At 43.2% G+C, this 18,729-nt stretch overlaps 1 protein-coding gene across 1 annotated transcript in view; it reads right to left on the reverse strand.

Moving 5' to 3' along the window:
* Positions 1-18,729, reverse strand: part of CHL1 (cell adhesion molecule L1 like) — a 125,434-nt gene that overhangs the window by 89,473 nt on the left and 17,232 nt on the right. Inside the window, exon 3 of the mRNA XM_041425969.1 lies at positions 4,947-5,027. The gene's annotated coding sequence lies outside the window, so the exon portion shown is untranslated. The remainder of the gene's footprint in view (positions 1-4,946; positions 5,028-18,729) is intronic.

Below are 18,729 nucleotides of genomic sequence, written 5' to 3' on the forward strand. Positions count from 1 at the left end.
AAAAGTACTATTGTGCACAATTATAGCTTGTAGCACCCCAAATCAGACATCATTAGTAACAAATGATGACATTATATAAAAGAAATACCATCTGAAAACTGATTTTACACGGCATATTAAAGACTTGATGGCTCAGGAGATGGGTAATAGAATAAAAAGCCTTTTATCTCAAGGTCATCAATTCAAATCCAAGTCAGACTGATAGCAACTGAAAGCCATTTGATGAGAGTGCTAATGAGCCCGGCCTCGTTACTGGAAATTTAAGAACACCTCAGCATTTAGCTCCTTGTGCTGCCCTGAGAGCAGAATGGGGAGGTTTGGAGGGGCAGATCCAGCCCAGCAGGCAGAGCCGTGCTTCCCTCCTCACCCACAGGAACCTGCTCTGCTCCAAAATTCACAATTCACTGCTCAGTCTTTATCGTGGGAAGGCTGAAAAAAGGGATTCTGCTTCCAGCACCCCGAGTGACCACTTCAGATGTGCAGAGGCAACACTGCTCAGGGCTGTAACAGTTCCACTATTAATGCATCACTTTTATTTGATATCTCACTGTTTTCCCAGCGTGGATCAAATGATGTGCCAAAGCAAACCAGTGCAGGGAGAGAAAAGAATCCCTGTGCAAACTCCAGCGACTGCTCAGCTGCTCTGACACCAGCCAGCAAACAAAGCACAGCACATATTGCCTGGCTTGACGAGCAAACTCAAAATATTCTCTGATAAAATCCCTGGAATAATTTCCTTTGTTCTGGTATAATATCTGCAGAACTCATCGCTGGCTCTGGAATTAACATGATGCAAAGCACTGATAAGAACCCCATTGATGTTGTCCTTTTTATGCTGAATGAGATTTTTATTAAAAAATACCCTTCCAATAAAAGCAACAAAACACTAGAGACGCATTTTCAATTATTTTCAAATTAAAAATAGAAAGCATCCCAGAAGGAGTTTGCTTTCATGTCATTCACAGGCAAAGCTCCGTGTTAAATCAACACCTACAAATACCTGCTTGCAGGTGTAACTGAGGACACAGAGAAGCACCAGTGTGACACAATCATTATAAACTGAGCAACTTGGGCTGCTGGAAAATGTCAATGAGATGATCTTTGAGGTCCCTTCAAACCCAAACCACTCCATGATTCTGTAGGAACAGGACAAGTGTTCCCTGTAACATCTAATACCCACAGATTCCTTTTTGAACCTCCCTAGTCCCTTCCAGCCTCAATTATTTCAAGATTCTAAAAATTATCCACCTCATGGCTCACATGAACTCCATCTTCAGCAGTGCCTGGGTTTAGAGGGGCAGGTTTGGGTTTCAGGAGTGAATAATGGATTAATTTTAAAGGTACCCAGATGCCTAAAGATGCATTTTACAACCAGTCGTGGCTTACTATGTCTGGATAATCAATTCCCTTAATTCAATTTTCCCCCAGTGTAATAACCATTAGAAATTCAGCCCGTACCCAGGGGAGACTGCAGAAATCCCCAAACTCTCACTTCTCTGCTGTCTAGAGATGCCTCAGCACCCACAATTCCTCAACTAAACCCCTACGGATGCCTCTTATTTCAGTGCTGAATTTGGTAACTAATTCCTAAATCCTGATGATCTCATATTTATAACAGTGGGAACAAGCCCTTCAAATTTATGGAAGCTCCCCAGATGGAATCCCAGAATGGTCTGGGATGCAAGAACCTCAAAGCCCAACTCATCCCACCCCTGCCATGGCAGGGACACCTCCCACTGTCCCAGGCTGCTCCAGCCCCAGTGTCCAGCCTGGCCTTGGGCACTGCCAGGGATCCAGGGGCAGCCACAGCTGCTCTGGGCACCTGTGCCAGGGCCTGCCCACCCCACAGGGAAGGAATTTCTTCCTAATATTTGATCTAAACCTACTCTCTGTCAGTTCCATCTAAACTTTGCATCCCACATCAGCCCAAGATGTTCACCTCTGGTGCAGATGTGCTGCCCCCAGCCCTGGATTGCCAATTTTTCCCCTTCCAAGAGCTCCAAGGATTTCCCAATTCTGATAACCTGAGGTAAAAACCAGAGCTTCCTCCCCACACTGCCCAACTTACTGCATGTCTACCCAGCAAACTAACTGTCAAAAATTCAGAAATATGGGTTTGATTAGATTTTGGAGTGTGGAAAAATCCCAAATCCATCAGTTAAGGTCATTAGCTCATGTGACACACCTCGCTGAAGTCAATTTTCAAGGATAAGTGTGTGACAAGCTGACTGGAGGAATTCTCCTTTAATGCATTATTAATTCATTTATTATTACAGTTATTATAATCTTTATGCAGGGCACTGAAGTTTAATTTGTTCTCTATGAGCTAATCTTTTTAATGAGCCCTTTCTTCTCCTCAGGATGGGAGCTTCCTCAACCACTTATGTAGCTTTTAAGCAAGTAGAAAATGACAGGACCATGTACCCTCCTCATAAACACAGCTTCACATATCATGCCCTGAATTTTAAATGAAAATGAACGATTACCAACTTTCCCACTGCCAAATATCTTTTAAAAGGTTTCAGGTTCAGATTTTAAAAGGTTTCAGAAAGGAAAAGATTCACCAATAATGCTCTAAATTTAGGGAGTTCATCACATAATGAAATCTTAATTACAATTCCTCTCTCTGACAAAGAGGAGAAGCGCATTTAAATAAAAAGCCCCTGTGTGAGTAAATGCAGTTATTTGTGGGGCAGCACAGATTAATCCAGTCTGGAGCCCCATCTGAATGGCTCTGGGTTCATTCTCTGGTCACCCAGGGCAGGGAGGTCACGGGGCTGATCCCTGCCCTGAGAAACGGGTTCAGGCAGAGAGGAAACGGCACAAAAACACAGCAGTGGGTGCTTGGAGCTGGGTGCAAAGGGAAGAAACACTCCAATTCCAAAGATCCACACTGCAGGCACAGCCAGGCTCCAGCTCCAAAGGCTGAAGCGTTTTAGGACATCCTTGGTAGTCAAAAACCGTGTGGATGTGGCACTCGGGGACATGGGGACAGGGGTGAGTGGTGGCCTCGGCAGCGCTGCAGCAGCCAGTGGGATTTGATGGCCCTAAAGGTCTTTTCCAACCTCAATAATTCTGCTCAAGTCTGCACCTGGAATGCTGTGCCTGCATTTCCAGTGTTCCTCCCTGGAAATGGAAGAGCTCAGCCCATGGGGCACCCTCCCAGAGAGCAGGTTTGGGTGATAAAAGGTGGGAGAAGGTTCTGGAGGTGTGCAAGAAGAAACAACACAGATTGTCCACTGAGAAAAACAGAATAAATCCTTCAGGAGAAGGTTTGGAGAAAAGGTAGAAGGTTCTGGAGGTGTGCAAGAAGAAACAATAAAGATTGTCCACTAAGAAAAACAGAATAAATCGTTCAGGAGAAGGTTTGGGGGATAAAAGGTAGGAGAAGGTTTTGGAGATGTGCAAGAAGAAACAACAAAGATTGTCCACTAAGAAAAACAGAGTAAATATTCCTTCTTTTTCGTTCATACCCAAAAACCAGCTTTCCATGGTGGCTTTTCCAGCTGGATGGGCTTGAAAGAGGGAAAGTTTATCAGCTAACTCACAAACACACAAGGAAGTCAGCTTTTCAGGTCAGAGCTGCTCCCACAATGAGATAAATGAAAATATAACCAGATTTTATGGAGATCTGGACTTACACAGCAGCTGGATCCCACTGCCTGCCTGATTAGCTGGGGCTAATCAGAAATTAGTAAATTATTTTCTACTTGGAGCAATTGCTGGCTGTAATGGAAAAACTCCATTTATCAGTGGGTATAAGAAAAGAATTTTAAAAAAATCCTAAAACCTTTTATTCAGACAAACTACATTTTGTCAATAACTTAGTCGTTCTGAATTTCACAGACCACAAAAGTTCACAAAATGAAATTCAGCAGCAGATATGTAAGAAACCTGCTGTCTATGGCAGTCAAGGCCAGTGAGCAGAACACAAAATCTTTAAAAAAATGGCAGCTCAATAGGAAGTTATGGTGTAAATAATTCCCATTGTAGGCAAAGCTTTCACCTTGAAGCTCCTGTTAAAAGAAGTTCATGGGAAATACACATATTGGTAGCCAAGACACCCTTTTCAGCAGCCACAAACAGAAAGACAACAGAATTACAGGAGGGTTGGGTTTTCTTTTCTTTTTTTCTGAATAGGATTTAAAAATAGTTAAATAAACAGACAGAACCCCCTTGCCAGTGTGATTTTATTTCCTCCAGGCACATCTCCCTACAGGAAAGGCCCATGGGCACTAAGATCCCGTGGAAACAAACTGTCCTGGAGAAGTCCAAGCCATAAATAACTCCAGGGCTCCAAAGCCTTTTCTCCCTGGTGAACAGTTGTTGGCAGTGCCACCATGAAGTCCCTGCTCTTCCGCTATTTCTCTTCAACTTTTAGGAAATGCAAGGAAATCCATCCAGCCCTTCCCTGCCCTGATGGGGGGAAATCCCAGCAGCTGCTGGAGAGCAGAACGGGACACTGATTATTTCAAGGACACTGACCTTGAAATAATCAGGGTGGAATGGCCACAGCACCTTTTTCTCCAGAACTGAGGGTGTTTTTTAAATGTAAAATCACAATTTCCTCACCAATTAGTTGCTACAACAGGATAAAGCCTGGCTTAAGGCTCAGCTCCACACAATAACAAATGAATGTTTACCCGAGCTGCAAAAAGAGAAGACAAACAAGCTCCATCTGACCTCAGAGCTGTCAGGCTCTGAAAGCATGTCCACACCCTCCAGGGAATTAAAATCACAGGGAAGCATTCCAGAACCTGCCTACCTGCACAAACACATACACACACACACGTTTGTGCTTTTATAGAGAGTTTTTTCCAGACAGAAATGGTATCAAACAGGTCCAAAATGGTTACAATGACTTTAACTGTGATCATTCAGATAGAGAGGCAAATCCAATCGACATCCAAAACATTTAATTAAAAAGAAAAGCATGCATTTCTAACCAGTACATGGGGCTGTTTCCTCATCAGTGCATGGTCAGGCTGTAGTTCTACATCTGAATCCTTCTCCCCACTTTACTGCATCTAGAAATAAAGACAGAATTGTGACTTGTGTAATGGCATGTCATATGTTCAATTTATCTAAAACCAGCACCTTTATCAGCACAATTCCTTTGCTTTATTTTTTTTTCCCCTGTATTCTGAGTTTCTGTCTGATCTCATTCTCCTTGGCCTTCATTTACCTGGAAAAGGAGAGTTTTTTCCACATTTGAATAACAGAAGCAACATACCCCATGGAATAGAGGAAAATGGGCTGAAGTGAGAAGATCTGATTTTTATTCTAAACCTGGTTTGTGGCCTTGGAATGAGGCACTTTTCTGCACATTTCCCCTCTCTCCCTTTGCCTTTCTTGTCTGCTTACATTACAAGCTCTCTGCAGCCTGTTAGGTGTTTATACAACACCAAACAGATAAGATTCAGCTTTCCTCAGAATCACAAGATAACACAAACCCAGAAACAATAAATCTTATCAATCACCACCTACATTATTGCTCTCGTAACATGAAACACATTTCAAAGTGATTTTCAATAGTTACTTTCTTTAAAGGAAAAGAAATAAAAATGACTCATGGAAGAAAAGTGTGTCCAAGAGGAAACAGATCCCTTAACTGGTGGTTTTTTTTTTTTGGATTTTCTTCCAATACATCCCACCTGTTTTAAACACATTGACCAAGAGCTGCATTTCTGTATCTTTACTAAAAGGACAGGACACACCTCTGCCACTGACCTCGATATTCCCACCTAGAGCTGGGTCACAGGATGCTCCACAGTGTGCTGGGAGCAGCAAAAGCACAGAACAGACTTTGGAGCTGTAATCCCACTTTTCCTGCTCTCCCAAATGTTACAACTCGCACAGTGCAAGCACCAGACCCCATTCCTGTGTCACCCAGGAGCAAAAGGAGCACACAAACACCATCTTGGTCTGGTTTTACCTCTGTGGGTCACCTTTAAAAGTTATTTTCTTTCCAGCCTCTCTGTATGATATTCAGAGAGACGTCTTGAGGGAGAAGAAGTGACAAAGAGGAATTCAGCTAGCCTATTTTCTTTCTTGTCACTACTTGATAATCTCTTTATCTGCTCTCATCTCACCAGGTGCAGACAGACTTATTTCCCCATGGACAGGGCCAACCCCTCTCCCAAAGTACCCACGTGCCCCTGGACTTCCTTTCCCAGAGTGTTTCAAATTCACATTGCAAAGTGCCCCTGATCTTTTGGGGTAAGCAGAGCCAACTTCAGCACGCACAGATGTAAACACATAAAATGTCAGTGCTTATTGCCACACACATCTTTAGCCTTTCAGGGAGCTTCTGTGGCCATGGGCATACAGGGAACATTGGTAAGAATCTCCCCATCAACAGAAGTCTGCAGTTTCACTGAAACACAACTCACTAGCACATATATTTTATAGTTTGACCCCTCAGTCGATAAATTATGGTTTTGGTGTGAACAGAAAACATTTTCTAAAGCTCTGAGGTGATTTAGAAACCCCAATTCTGCTTTCAGCTGCACCTTAATCCTTCTTGACTTCTATTGAGGCTTTAGCTCAGCAATGTTTGCTCTCCTGCTGGCACTGCACTCAGCCTTTCAGAGAGCCTCCACCTCCCCAAAGCAATGTGACTGCAATTTGTAATGCCAAATGCAAATCTCCTCAGCCACAGCCTGTGCCAGCTGGGCACAGCCCAACCAAGCTGTGCCAGCCTGGTCCAAGCTTTGCAAGACATGCCTGGGCTGGAAAAGAGAGCAAACCCCAACCCAGCCCCGTGCAGAATTACCAGGGCTGCAAAGCAGAGTGGAAAAATCCTTCTGCCACAAACCAGGGCAGAAGAGAGGCCATTTTCAGGATTTCAGTTCATCACAGGGCTGGACTCAGGGAGTTCAAGACAAGATGCTGTTATTACATCAGGTCCAGACTTCCTGCCATTACACTGCTCCCAGTTAGCTCTGCATTAAGCCAATTCTCCTGCAATTGATTAAAAGCTCTCCTCCAAATAATTTTTTTTTTTAAAAAAATCTCCTGGTTATTTAGAGGAAAAGGAAGAAATTCAACACTATTTCAACCTGAGATTCTGAGGGAGGAGGGAATGATGATCTGTATCTCCCCCTCCTCCTATTTTTTAATCTCTCTCAGAAATCACAGCAGAGAACAGTAACTCAAATGCTTTATAGCTGAATTCATTTTCATCAGCTGTCTCCTATCTTTACCAGTTGTTTGTCTGCTTCTCCCATTTATGCTGTGCATGTTGGACTTATCGATCTTGTAAGCTTTAAATTACAGCTATCCATGAAAAAAAAAAAAGCAAGAGGCAAACCACACCAGGAAAAACCAGGCCTGATAAAGGATTTCTGAAGGGCTGCTCACTTTTGCTAGAGGAAAATCTTAATGGCATTTCCTGGAGAGAAAGTCTGCAGGGCTGAAGTTATTAGTGGACCGTATGGACAGAGGCAAAAAAAGCTGTCAGATTGATGGGTTTATAGCAAAAAGAAAAAAAAAAATCCAGTGAAAAGTGTAGGAAAACTTGGGGGAAAAATACAAGATTTATACAAGTATCAATCAGCTGACTTATAGCACTGGGTTTATTAGAGCCAGCCAGTTTATAGCAGTTCTTGTGGTTTCAGGCTGAGTTTAAGAAATAAGAATTCACTGCTCCCCGAAACCACTGGAAATATTTCCCATGACAAAGGCAGAGCAGGGGCAGAGCTGATTTCTGTGCTCAAGGGCAACCACTACAGCTCAGAGCCTGCTCAGGGGCTCACTCCAGGCTTCTGGGGCTGTCAGAGAGTCATGGAATCACAGAATGGTTGAAATGGCCCTTAAAATAATCTCATTCCATCCCTCCTTCCATGGGCAGAGATACCTTCCACTGCCTTCCTTAAAGAACTCCATGAATCCCCAGGATCCTCCTGCACCTCCAATCCAATATTCCTGCACTGATCCTGCCATTCCCCAGGGAAGCTCTTCCAGTATTTTGCCCAAGACTCTTCTACAACATGAAGGAAAAATTATGACTCAGGGGCCTCTGTTCCAGGTGTTCCCACCTGGGGTGATGCTGTGGGAAGGGGAAAAGGGAAAGGGAAAGATCATCATTCCTCTTGTGGAACAACCAGGCACAGCCAGCTCTGGCCTCCCTAGCTGGGCTCTCTGGCTGCAGCAAGTTCCTTACGTTTAAAAATCAACCACAGGGTTTATTTCACTGAGGAATAACTGAAACCAGAGAAAACCTGTCTCCAGTCTGCACTGAAAACTCAGCCTGTTGGGTTTTCATCCCTTGAGTACAAGGGAAAAACCTGCACCCTTCCTAACTGGGATTTCTGACTGTCCTAGAAACCTTGTGGCCTGAATCAAATTGAGGTATGGCAAACCTGTTGGGATTTTTAAAAATTAAAATCTAATCTTTTCCTCTGTGGGTATGGGCAAAGTGTCTGCATGTCTGGGTTCCTGCAGAAGCATTTTACTGCTCTGATGTTCCACAAGGACACGGTGGAACTCTGTCTTTCAGTTTCCCAAAAGTCAGAGGAGCTGACAGCTGCCCCAGTGAGGGAATGCAGGTGACATTTCCCTGCACTCAGCTGCTCACTCCTGCCTTGCAGTGTGGCACAGCATGGGGAGAGGCAGCAGGGCACAGAGGTGCCTTGGGGACATCCCTGATCCCCGTGTCCAGCTGGGGCTGCTCGGAGTCTGAGCAGCACCAGGAGCAGGGCTGGCATCACCCACTGCCTCTGGCCGTGCCACAGATGGCACCAGCAGCTCCCCAGGCTGCTGCACCTCCAGCTGGCACAGGAGGAGCAAACAAAGAGGGATGAGCAGCCCCTGCTGCAATGTGACCTTCACATCCCATCCGTGCATTGCTCCTCAACAGATACACAAATTACAAAGTCAAAACCTGCCAGTCAGGCTCAGATAATGCTCTGCAAATGACAAATAAATATTTAAATCTTACTTGGGCTGCAGATCCCTGCAGAACAGAGGAAGGGAATTCACAGATTTGTCCTGGAGGACTTGAGAAGGAAGAATGGCATCAAAGGAGGGGAATGCTGGCCAGGATGGAGCTCTGGCACTGCTCTGGCTGCTCCTGAAGCCACCCTGCTCCCCCAGCACTGCCTGCACATCAAACCTGCCTGGACTCTGCTCTCAGGGCACTCCACCAAGGCTGATCCTATTTCAGGGAGGTGTGGGTGGCAAAGGGATGAAAGGACCTAAATCCCAGCAGCCCAGCTGGGCATTGTCCCCATCAGCCCCAGCAGTGAGGCATGAGCTGCCCTTGTGCATGTTAACAGCTGAAGGGTTTTCAAGGAGGAGGTTCCATCAAGCAATAAAAAGATGCTTTAACCAGCTTGGAAAATAGCACAGGGTGAAATGGATAAACTTTCCCAGCAAAAGGTCAAAGTCCTTACAGCTTATGGATGCCACAGCAATGCAAATGTGCTAAGGGGAGCATTTACAGTGATGTCTTCTGACTAACACCAAGTACATAAAATTTATAGGGCTTGAGAAAAAGAACAGCAAGAGAGAAAAAAAAAACCCCTTTAATAAAGAAACAAACAAACATTCTCAATATAATTTTACCCATGTGCATTTTGAACACAACCCAGCAAAGATGCAGTGTGCTGAGTAGAGTCAACACAAGCATTTTTCTGTTCCTTAAATAATATGATTATTTTCTTTTCAACAACAGGAGTTGTTGAAAAGAAAATAATCATATTATTATCCTTTTACAGGAGTAAAATTAAGAAGTCTAGTTTAGTAGACACGCTTTGCCCATATTTCAACTTTTCCCACCAGGAAAAAGAAATTAATAAAAATATGTTTCTACTCTGTGGGACATATAGAATAAGGTGGCTCATAATTACTCCAAGCACAGTGCTACAAGTTGCTCAAATAACTGTTTATTTATTACTGGAATATGAAGAATATGAAGAGAGCCTTGCAATACTAATCACAGCTGTCTGGGCCCACCACATGATGCTGCCTGACAATTCCTGTGATTTACTGCACCAGTAAAAGAAGGCAGCCATGAACACATTTTTGTAAATCAAGTCTATTGGGCCAGATTTGGGTCCTCGACTGCTCAGGCATAAGAAATGTTACAGCTCTTTGCCAGTACATAATTCAGGTGCAGAACTTAATAATAATATGGATGTAGGGCATTAAAAGCTGTTACAATAGTTACCAGGAGAAAATCACCTTGGCTCCAGCATCCATGCAAAGGCTCATTGCTGCACAGCCTCTGTCTGAGCCTTGCCATTTACCCAGCCACAGCAGAGCCATTTTTCCCCTAAAGAAAATGTCAAGGTCTGTGCAGAATCACCCAGCTTTCATGTTCACACCACCAGTGAGTGCTCAGCAGTTAAACCCCGTGCCACGACACACACGAGTTGAGTTTAAATTTACAGCGCACGCCAGGTGTTCTTATTGCCCCTTAAGGGAACCTGGGACTGGGGCAGAATCACCTCTGTCAGGGTTTCCCTGCTGGGTCAATAAATCCTGATAGTCCATAAAAGTCAGCGAGCAAAACCGACAGCAGCAGCAGCCTGCCAGCACTTTGGGGTAAAATCTGGCAACTTAACACCTGCCTATTAGTCCGAATGATTCTGCATTTAATGGCCCCGAGGTCCAGGCAGCACTCACACTGCTTTTAACAACCTCCTAACGCTCAAAGCTGCATTACTTTGGGCTCCTCACCACGGAGGATGTGCAAACCCAGCAGCAAGTGGGCTGAAAAAAGGATTTCTCCAAGTGAAGGAGCATCCTGAGTGTTTGCATAGCAGCTGAGAAATAGCCACGGTTTTCCAGGAGACCCATGGAATCTTAGCAGTGTTGGGGTTTCAGGAATGAAAGCAGCCAGAAAACTTTGCCCTTTTTTGAAGATGAAGATAAAAAAACCTTCAAAAAACTAATTTTTCATCTATTCACATCCAAAGTCATGGTCATTCTCAGGCACTCTGGAGCAACTCTCAGCATAGAGAAACAGAATCCCCAAAAGATTAAGGTTGGAAGGGACCTTAAATCCCATCCAGAGCCACCCCTGCCATGGCAGGGACACCTCCCACTGTCCCAGGCTGCTCCAGCCCCAGTGTCCAGCCTGGCCTTGGGCACTGCCAGGGATCCAGGGGCAGCCCCAGCTGCTCTGGGCACCTGTGCCAGGGCTGCCCACCCTACAGGGAAGGATTTCTTCCCAGTATCCCATCTAAACCTTCTCTCAGTTTGAAGGTAAATAGCCTTCAATTCAAATAAATCAGGTTTTTGAAGTTAAAATGTATTTACCCCACCTGGCAAGCAATTTCCTTATGTTTCCTGGTTAAAAATTCTATGCAAATTGAACTGAGGATGGTTTTTTTCACTCTACAAACCAGAAGTCAATCCCATGCAAGCTGTCATGAGCATGAATTCTGAAAGATCAGAAGGGCCTAACCCATGGCACTGAGTGAAAATAACAGGCAAAGAAGTTTGAAAGTTTTTTAAATTATCAGTTTTCTGCTGCCCTTTTCATAACAGATTTAGAATATCGTTTTAATGAAGGATGATTTTTTTTTTTCCTGTTATAAAGATAGTTCACTGTTAAACTGTAATTTTCACTTTTTTTCCTCAGGAAATGCCCTTTAAATGCGCTTGAAAATTGTCCAATATTGAAATTGGAAACTGAACCTTATAATGTGTGATTCTATGCTGAGATTGCTAATGATCACACAAACTAATAAGTAACTTAGTTGGCATCTAAAATGATAAGCAAATGACGAAAGAAGCAAATTAAAAGATTTCTACACCCAACTGGCAAATGATTTACAGACTAAAAAAGCCTCTACAGACAGACATAAAAGTGAATGACTTTCAAGCAGAAGGAAAAAATGAAGTCTGTAGTCTGAAGTTGCTCATTATCCCTCATTTGTTCAATTCTTATCTTGATTTGGTCATCAACTCCCTGCTTGCTTGTTAAGATGGTCAAGCCATGCAAACAAAGTGATATTTGTTCCCATAACAACATTGAACCCTTATATAGCATTTTTCATCATCAAATCTCCGAGCCTTCTGCGAAGAAGGAGAGCTTTGTTATTTATCCCCAATCCAGATAAGGAAATTACAGCAGTGGGATAATTGCAGAGCCAGAAATAAAACTTCCGAGTCCCAGCTAATGGCCTAAGTAGCAGCACAGGGCATTTGATTAACACAGGAGACAACCGAGGTCGAGATGGGCAATTTGAGCATCCCAACTTCTGAACTGCTGAAAGCACAAGGAGGAAAGTGCAACTGAAAAAAGTCATCAATTCAAGGAGTGCTTTGCACTGGCACTCGAGGCTTCAAGTGTGCTGTTAACTCCTTGTGCCCACAGATGTGCACCAAGACTTCACACCAACAGTCCCTCAGCAAGAAAGATCATCAAGAAGATGCTTAATTTATTATGGTACTCCAAGTATTTGCAGTCCAGTAGGATTTTTTTTTCCTATCAGAAAAAAAAAATACATGTTTCTGCTGGGAAATGAATTCTATAGGAGTAAAAGGAGTTTAAAACAATGCCAAGACAACAGAATTTTCCTCAGAAGAGATTATTGGGTCAGAATTATTTCTCAGGAATTTTGTGCTGTGAAACAGGGCTGTTGGGAGGAAATTCTTGGAGGCCAGAATGAGAGGCCATCAAGGAGGGGGGTTTGCTGCCCATCACCCAGTTAGGAGCTGGAAGTGGATAAAGCTTGAGTCAGCCTTTACAAAACACAGCCACGGATGATGCACCAGCCACTGAGATCTCCTGGCAGCACTAGAATTGAGGGAGCAGCTTGGCTTGCTCTGGGAGGTGGGAGTTGTGAGGCCATGGCTGACTGCCCTGGGGGTAGGAGGGCACAGGAAAGCTCCCTGATCCTCATGGAAAACCTCCCCAAAGCACAAGAACAACCCATCCCCGTGAGTGGAAGTGGAGCAGACGTGGCAGAAGGCTGACTTGGCTGGACATGGAATGCCTGAGCGAGCTCAAACACAGAAGGAAAGTGAACAGAAGGTGGAAGTGGGGTCTGTCCAGGAGAACTACAGAAGCCTGGCCCAAACTGCAGGGAAAAAAGGAGGAAAAGCAAATCAAATCCCAGGTGGAGCTGAAGGTCTGTGTTTTTTTAACGCAAGAAGTTTAAAATTCTTAGTATCTAGGGTTTTAATAATGCAGCACAAAACTTTGGAAGAGAGCTGGGAGAGCTGGGTTTGTCCAGCATGGAGAGAAGAAGCCTAATTCCTGTTTTCAAGCCTAATTCCTGTTTTCAACCCAGCAAAGCCCAGAGCAACCACATTTAAGTTCAAAATCAACATTAAGTTCAATGCCTGATTTCAGTTCAAAATCAACATTAAGTTCAATGCCAACATTCAACAGGAGGATCTCCAAAGGTCCCTTCCTACTTAGATTTTTCCACAATTTTAACCGTTTCTCCTTCACTTGTGCTCACCAGAGTGCATATATCACTCTAAATATTTATTCTGACTTGGTGCAATGCTTTCAAACTCAATACAAAATTCCATACATATCTGAGAAGTAGCCAACTGCAGGTGAGCAATAGCATGGCCCAAAACCCAGTCAGCTGGAGCCAATTAAAGCCTGACCAAGCTCCCCTGACACCAGAAGGCCTAATTGAACTTCTCCCCTCTGTGCAAGACGGAGATTTTTACCTTTTCCACAGAAGGCCAGAATGAAGGGTTTGCTGCTCTGAGGCTCTGCAGAGCAGGATCATTATCAGAACACAGCCATCAAAACAGGAGATGTCTGCACTGATTAAAATAATGCTATTCCACCCTCTCAGAAAAGAAAAAAACCAAAACACTTCCCCTGCAAAGAGCCCACCTCGGATATTTAGTCCCAGACACCCATTTTTACCCTCCTGGCAAACAGAAAGTGTGAGCAGGAGCAAGTGACACACAGGCAGATTTAGAATTAAACTTCAAAAGCAAGTGGTTCATTAAGCAAACCAAGACATGTATGAATGATTGTTAGCTACAGTCTAATAAAACCTGAGCCTGGTTTTAAAGAGGAGAAAAAAAAATAAGGCTAAAAATGCATGTTGACTGAAATATATAAACTTACAGTGGATATCAATTGGTATTTATAGCTGCTGAATAATGCACTCATTACTATTCATTCTCATTACTGTGCATTTTGCAACTGTCACAAAAAATACAGTGACTGACTGACAGCTTTTAAAATATTTTTATGCTTCAAGAACCAAAATAGCTGAAAGAGAGCTGGAATTACAAATTCAAAAAGACTGGACAAACTGCCAGTAATGCAGCAATCTAGCCATCTCTTAATTCCTGTTTTTAAGTTCAAATCTCCCCAATATTCTATGTTAATTAGAATAATCATTTTGCTTTTCTCCCTTTTTTTTTTTTTTTGGGTGGGGGGGTGGAATCATGTTTCACTTCTATGTGGCTTTGTTGTATGAAAAATCTGTATATCAGGAAGAGTACGAGCAACATTTTCCCCTAATTAGTCCATAAAAATGCTAATTTCTCTAATGAATCAGATCGAAATATCACAGGAGTAGGTAACAGCACAAATACAGAGTTTGCTTATGGGGTAGGCTTTTGCTAATCACTACCACAGCACTGGGCAGCTCACAAAGCCAACACTCTAATGAGGTTACAGAGGAAAAACATGCTCATCTGAATTTTTTTGGTATTAAAAAATAGACAGTTACTTGCCTGTGCAGTCACAGCACCCTTGAATTTGTGTCTGTATGTGAAGAAAACCAGATCCTCAGCATTTACAGCCCAGCTTTTCCATCCCCACGCACTCAGGTCCTCTGCCTGTTTACTCAAGCTGAGGATGGGGCCATAAATCTTTATCCTGCCCAATTTCATTGTTAACATAATCCATTTCTGAGACAGATAAAATAATACTGCCCTTTTTTTCATGGACCAGTAGCTAATAATGTCACCAGTTTGAATGATACAAGACTGAGATCATTGTCTGTCTGCCCCACAGCATCTTTCTCTCTAATTTTTTTCCTGCCCTTACACTTTGGCTCCTGCCTTCTGTGCTGGCACATACTGAGGCACTTGTATCCAAGCTGCAGATCTAGGAAGGAGTGGTCTCTCTCCTAGTCAAAAATCTAGGAGAATCAATGAGCTCTTAGAGGAAATCTCCTAGGGTTTGACCTTCAGGGTGGCCTTTTACTCTTTAAACCTCATGTAAAACAGCGATTCTGCCAGTCAATCCTTAGTAAAAGATTTAAAGAAAGGGACTGTTGCCTATTGGTGACACCAGAAATCTAAGCAGGAATTAAGCAGCTTGAAAAAGCCTTTAAATTCAACTCACCATTCTCCCCGAGCTCTCCATATATTCTTTATGGCCCTGTGTTCCCCCAGCCCTTTGATCATTTTATATTGAAGCAGTCTCTTGTTTAATACGCAGCTAAGATGACTGCAGGATAACATCAAAACAGGGGGGAACAGAAAGAACATGAAAGAATATGAAGTCAATGGCTTTGCCAATCACAATCCACAAACAGGGCTGGTTAAAAGGCTCGGCGTTACAGAGCTGCCTTTATGCTCTCACAAAGCTTCACGCGGCGTTAAGACCAACGACAAACTGAGACTAATGATTAAAACTACACTGGGCTGCCTTTCTTCTGCTTTAATTGTTGCTTGCTTTGCTCAGAGGTAACAGATCTGCTGCAAACCCAGCACCTGTCTTTGTCCCACAGGTTCACTGCACCAGCTGGTCTCACCATTTTTCTGTCAGCAATCAGAGTTTCCAAGCCAGGGTTTCCAATAAAACGTGGTCCATCATCCTTGTGCCATCACAGATTGGTTTTGTTTGGAAGGGACCTTAAAGTTCATCTTGTTCCAAGCCCCTGCCATGGGCAAGGACACCTTCCACTAGACCAGGTTGCTTCAATCCCCATCCAAGCTGGTCTTGATGCTCCTCTAACAAGTTCCAAAGGTATTTTTGACAAGAAGCAAAAAGGGAGAAGAGTGTTCATTGAAATCTCCCTCATGCTCCTCTAAGAACATCAACCCACTTCCACAAAAAAATAAAGAAGAAACAAATCCTAGTTACACAAGACATTGACTTCTTGATGCCCAACCACTTCCTGGTGCAGTATTAACGTAACAACAACTTCCTGGTGCAGTATTTACGCAAAAATCCACCGCATGTTTTGGATGCCAGACAGAAGGAAAAGTTGATGTCTTCTGTCTAGAGCTCCTCTCACACTTGGTTTTCATGCCATATTTCTTGGCTGCCTACACTCATGTTAATCTGCTAAAATCGCTTTACCCACTTGGAAGGCAATGTTTCACTTGTACTCAGTTCTATTATTCATCAGACAAGCAGCTCCATGACTGACTGCTAATTATCCTTTCCCCTGCACCGCACCGACAGTCGCAGTGGCGGCAGCAATTTATTCTTCCTCCCATGGAGCCACGAGGTGGGAGCTGAGCCCCATTGAAGTTGGTGACAAAGTCCCCAGAGGTTTCAATTGTGCTGGGAATTCATCTTTTAATGGGAAGAGACCTGTCTTAAGTGTTATTTAGTGTATGATGTCACCAGCCCGAGATAACAACTGACAGGAGGAGAACGTGCGCGCGCTGCCAGTGGGGCCAGGACGGGACACAGCTCTCAGGGGCTCTGCTGGCTGTCACATCCCTGTCACAGGGCCAGACAGGATTGTCCCACATTCCCTCCTGACAGGGAACAGCCTCAGGTTGCTCATGCCCTGTGTGCAGTTGCTGGGAACTTTGGGGGTGATGGAGAAATCCCATTTACCTTTTTCATTTTTCAGACTCAGTGTGTAACAGGGAGACACAATCCCTCTTGCAAAAGGAGTTTGGAGCAGCTGTGGCAATGTAAATTCCCACTGCTCCCAAATTTCTTTAATAGAAGCAAGAGCCAAAAGGACAATAAATGAGATGGCAAAGCAAACTTTCCCTGGCTTCTTTTCTATTCACTATCCTAGACATGCTGGCAAAGGAGGGAACACAGAGAACATGAACATTGTCCAAAATGCTCACTTCTTACACAGGAAGTTGTAGTCTTCACTGGAAAATGCTTTGTTTATGTAAATGAGAAACGGAAGATGAAATCCTAGTGTTGATTAACACATTTTCTGAATGACAACAGGCTTTGAGGATAATTTTGCTGCTTTGTTTGGGGCTTTTTTGCCTTCCCAATAAGCTATCCTGACTTGTCCTTTCTCTCACCTTGTCCTGCTGCCTCAATCTCCCTCAATTACATAAACCAGTTATCTCATTTTTGCATCTTTTCACTCCTATTCCCTGTGCCTGAACTGGGAAGGGAAGGGAAGGGAAGGGAAGGGAAGGGAAGGGAAGGGAAGGGAAGGGAATCTGTCTCCTGAGGGCAGAAGAATGAGGAGCCAGCCTGGGATCAGTTTGGGAGCAGCAGGTTTTTAGCAGCCACCCTGGCCAAAGCAAGCTGAGGGGTATTGTGAGTAAATCCATCTTTCTCATGTGGTTAAAAACCACAGGTACTAAGTTCAACTTGATGAATTTAAAGGTCTTGGTCAACCTGAATAATCCTCTGGATCCAATGCAAAAAAATCCTCTGTGTTACTTTTCAAGTTACATTTCAAGTTACATTTCAAGAACTTTACCTTAAAATAGATCCTCCAAATATATTAACAAACCTTTTTGAGCCAAATTTGCAGCCCAGTCCATGAGGATTTTATTCAAATGTATTTTTCTCTTCTTCTGTATCAACTGATTTCCTCTTGCTGGTCCTTTGTCCTGGGCAAGGCTCATTTTCCCTGTGCTATTCCAGTGCCACCAAAGCAGCTAGGTGACCTCTGAGGACAAGGAAAATCCAAGCTCCTCACTCAGGATTGGTCTCTGGAGCATCTAAACCACTGAAGCCTTAAACAATCTGAATTTCCTTTTCTGAAACCTCCTAAAACTTGGGGGTTTTTTAATGCAGAAAATTATTGCTTAAATTACCAGCAATTCTCATATATTGGAAGGACAAAAAGAAGAATGATAAAAATAAATAATGATTCCTATGTGATATAGGCTATAATAAAGTGGTGTAAGTAGAGATGGGTTGTAAAAACTACCTTGAAATACAAAGCAGAATCCACAAGAGCAACACACCAGATTAAAAACAGACAGCGAAATAAATAAATAAATAAAAATCGATGTGCACTGTACTGGTTGTTTGCGAAATTAGACAATTAATTCTGTGTAAACTAACCTATCAGGAAGGCACACTGTGGGGATTCGGAGAGCTGATATTGCAGTACACTGGATTAGGAAAGAATGCTTTAATGAGATCCCTGGAGAGTCTCCACGGACTTGGACCATCCCCTCCAAAAGATCATTTTTACCCCATTTAACTGCCAGTGTGTTGTGTGTCTGATACACACATGAACAAAAAGAAAGAAAAAAAAAAACCCTGAAGAAAACCTACAAATAAAGAGCACTATTAACACAATGACCAGGACCAATGAGAATGGTGCTTTTCAGGCTCAAAAAAGACATTATGTCATTTTCAACACACAGGGGCCATCAGAAAGAACATCTGTGTATTAAAACCCGCTGCACTTAAAGCCATTTACAGCCAGAGTAGCAGCAGCATAAAGAAAGCTTTTACACACAGGAGGGTGTAAAAAAACCCTATAATAACAATAATAAAAAAATAAAATCACATTTTGCTCACCAGAACAATCTGCAACCTGGCTTTTATTAAAATTTGATTTTTCTTTAAGTAAAGACCTAGCATAGAGCTTGCCAAGTGCAGTAAATGCC

The sequence above is a fragment of the Onychostruthus taczanowskii genome, unplaced genomic scaffold, assembly GCF_017590055.1.
Source record: "Onychostruthus taczanowskii isolate IOZ18803 unplaced genomic scaffold, ASM1759005v1 scaffold9, whole genome shotgun sequence".
NCBI classification, from domain to species: Eukaryota; Metazoa; Chordata; class Aves; order Passeriformes; family Passeridae; genus Onychostruthus; species Onychostruthus taczanowskii.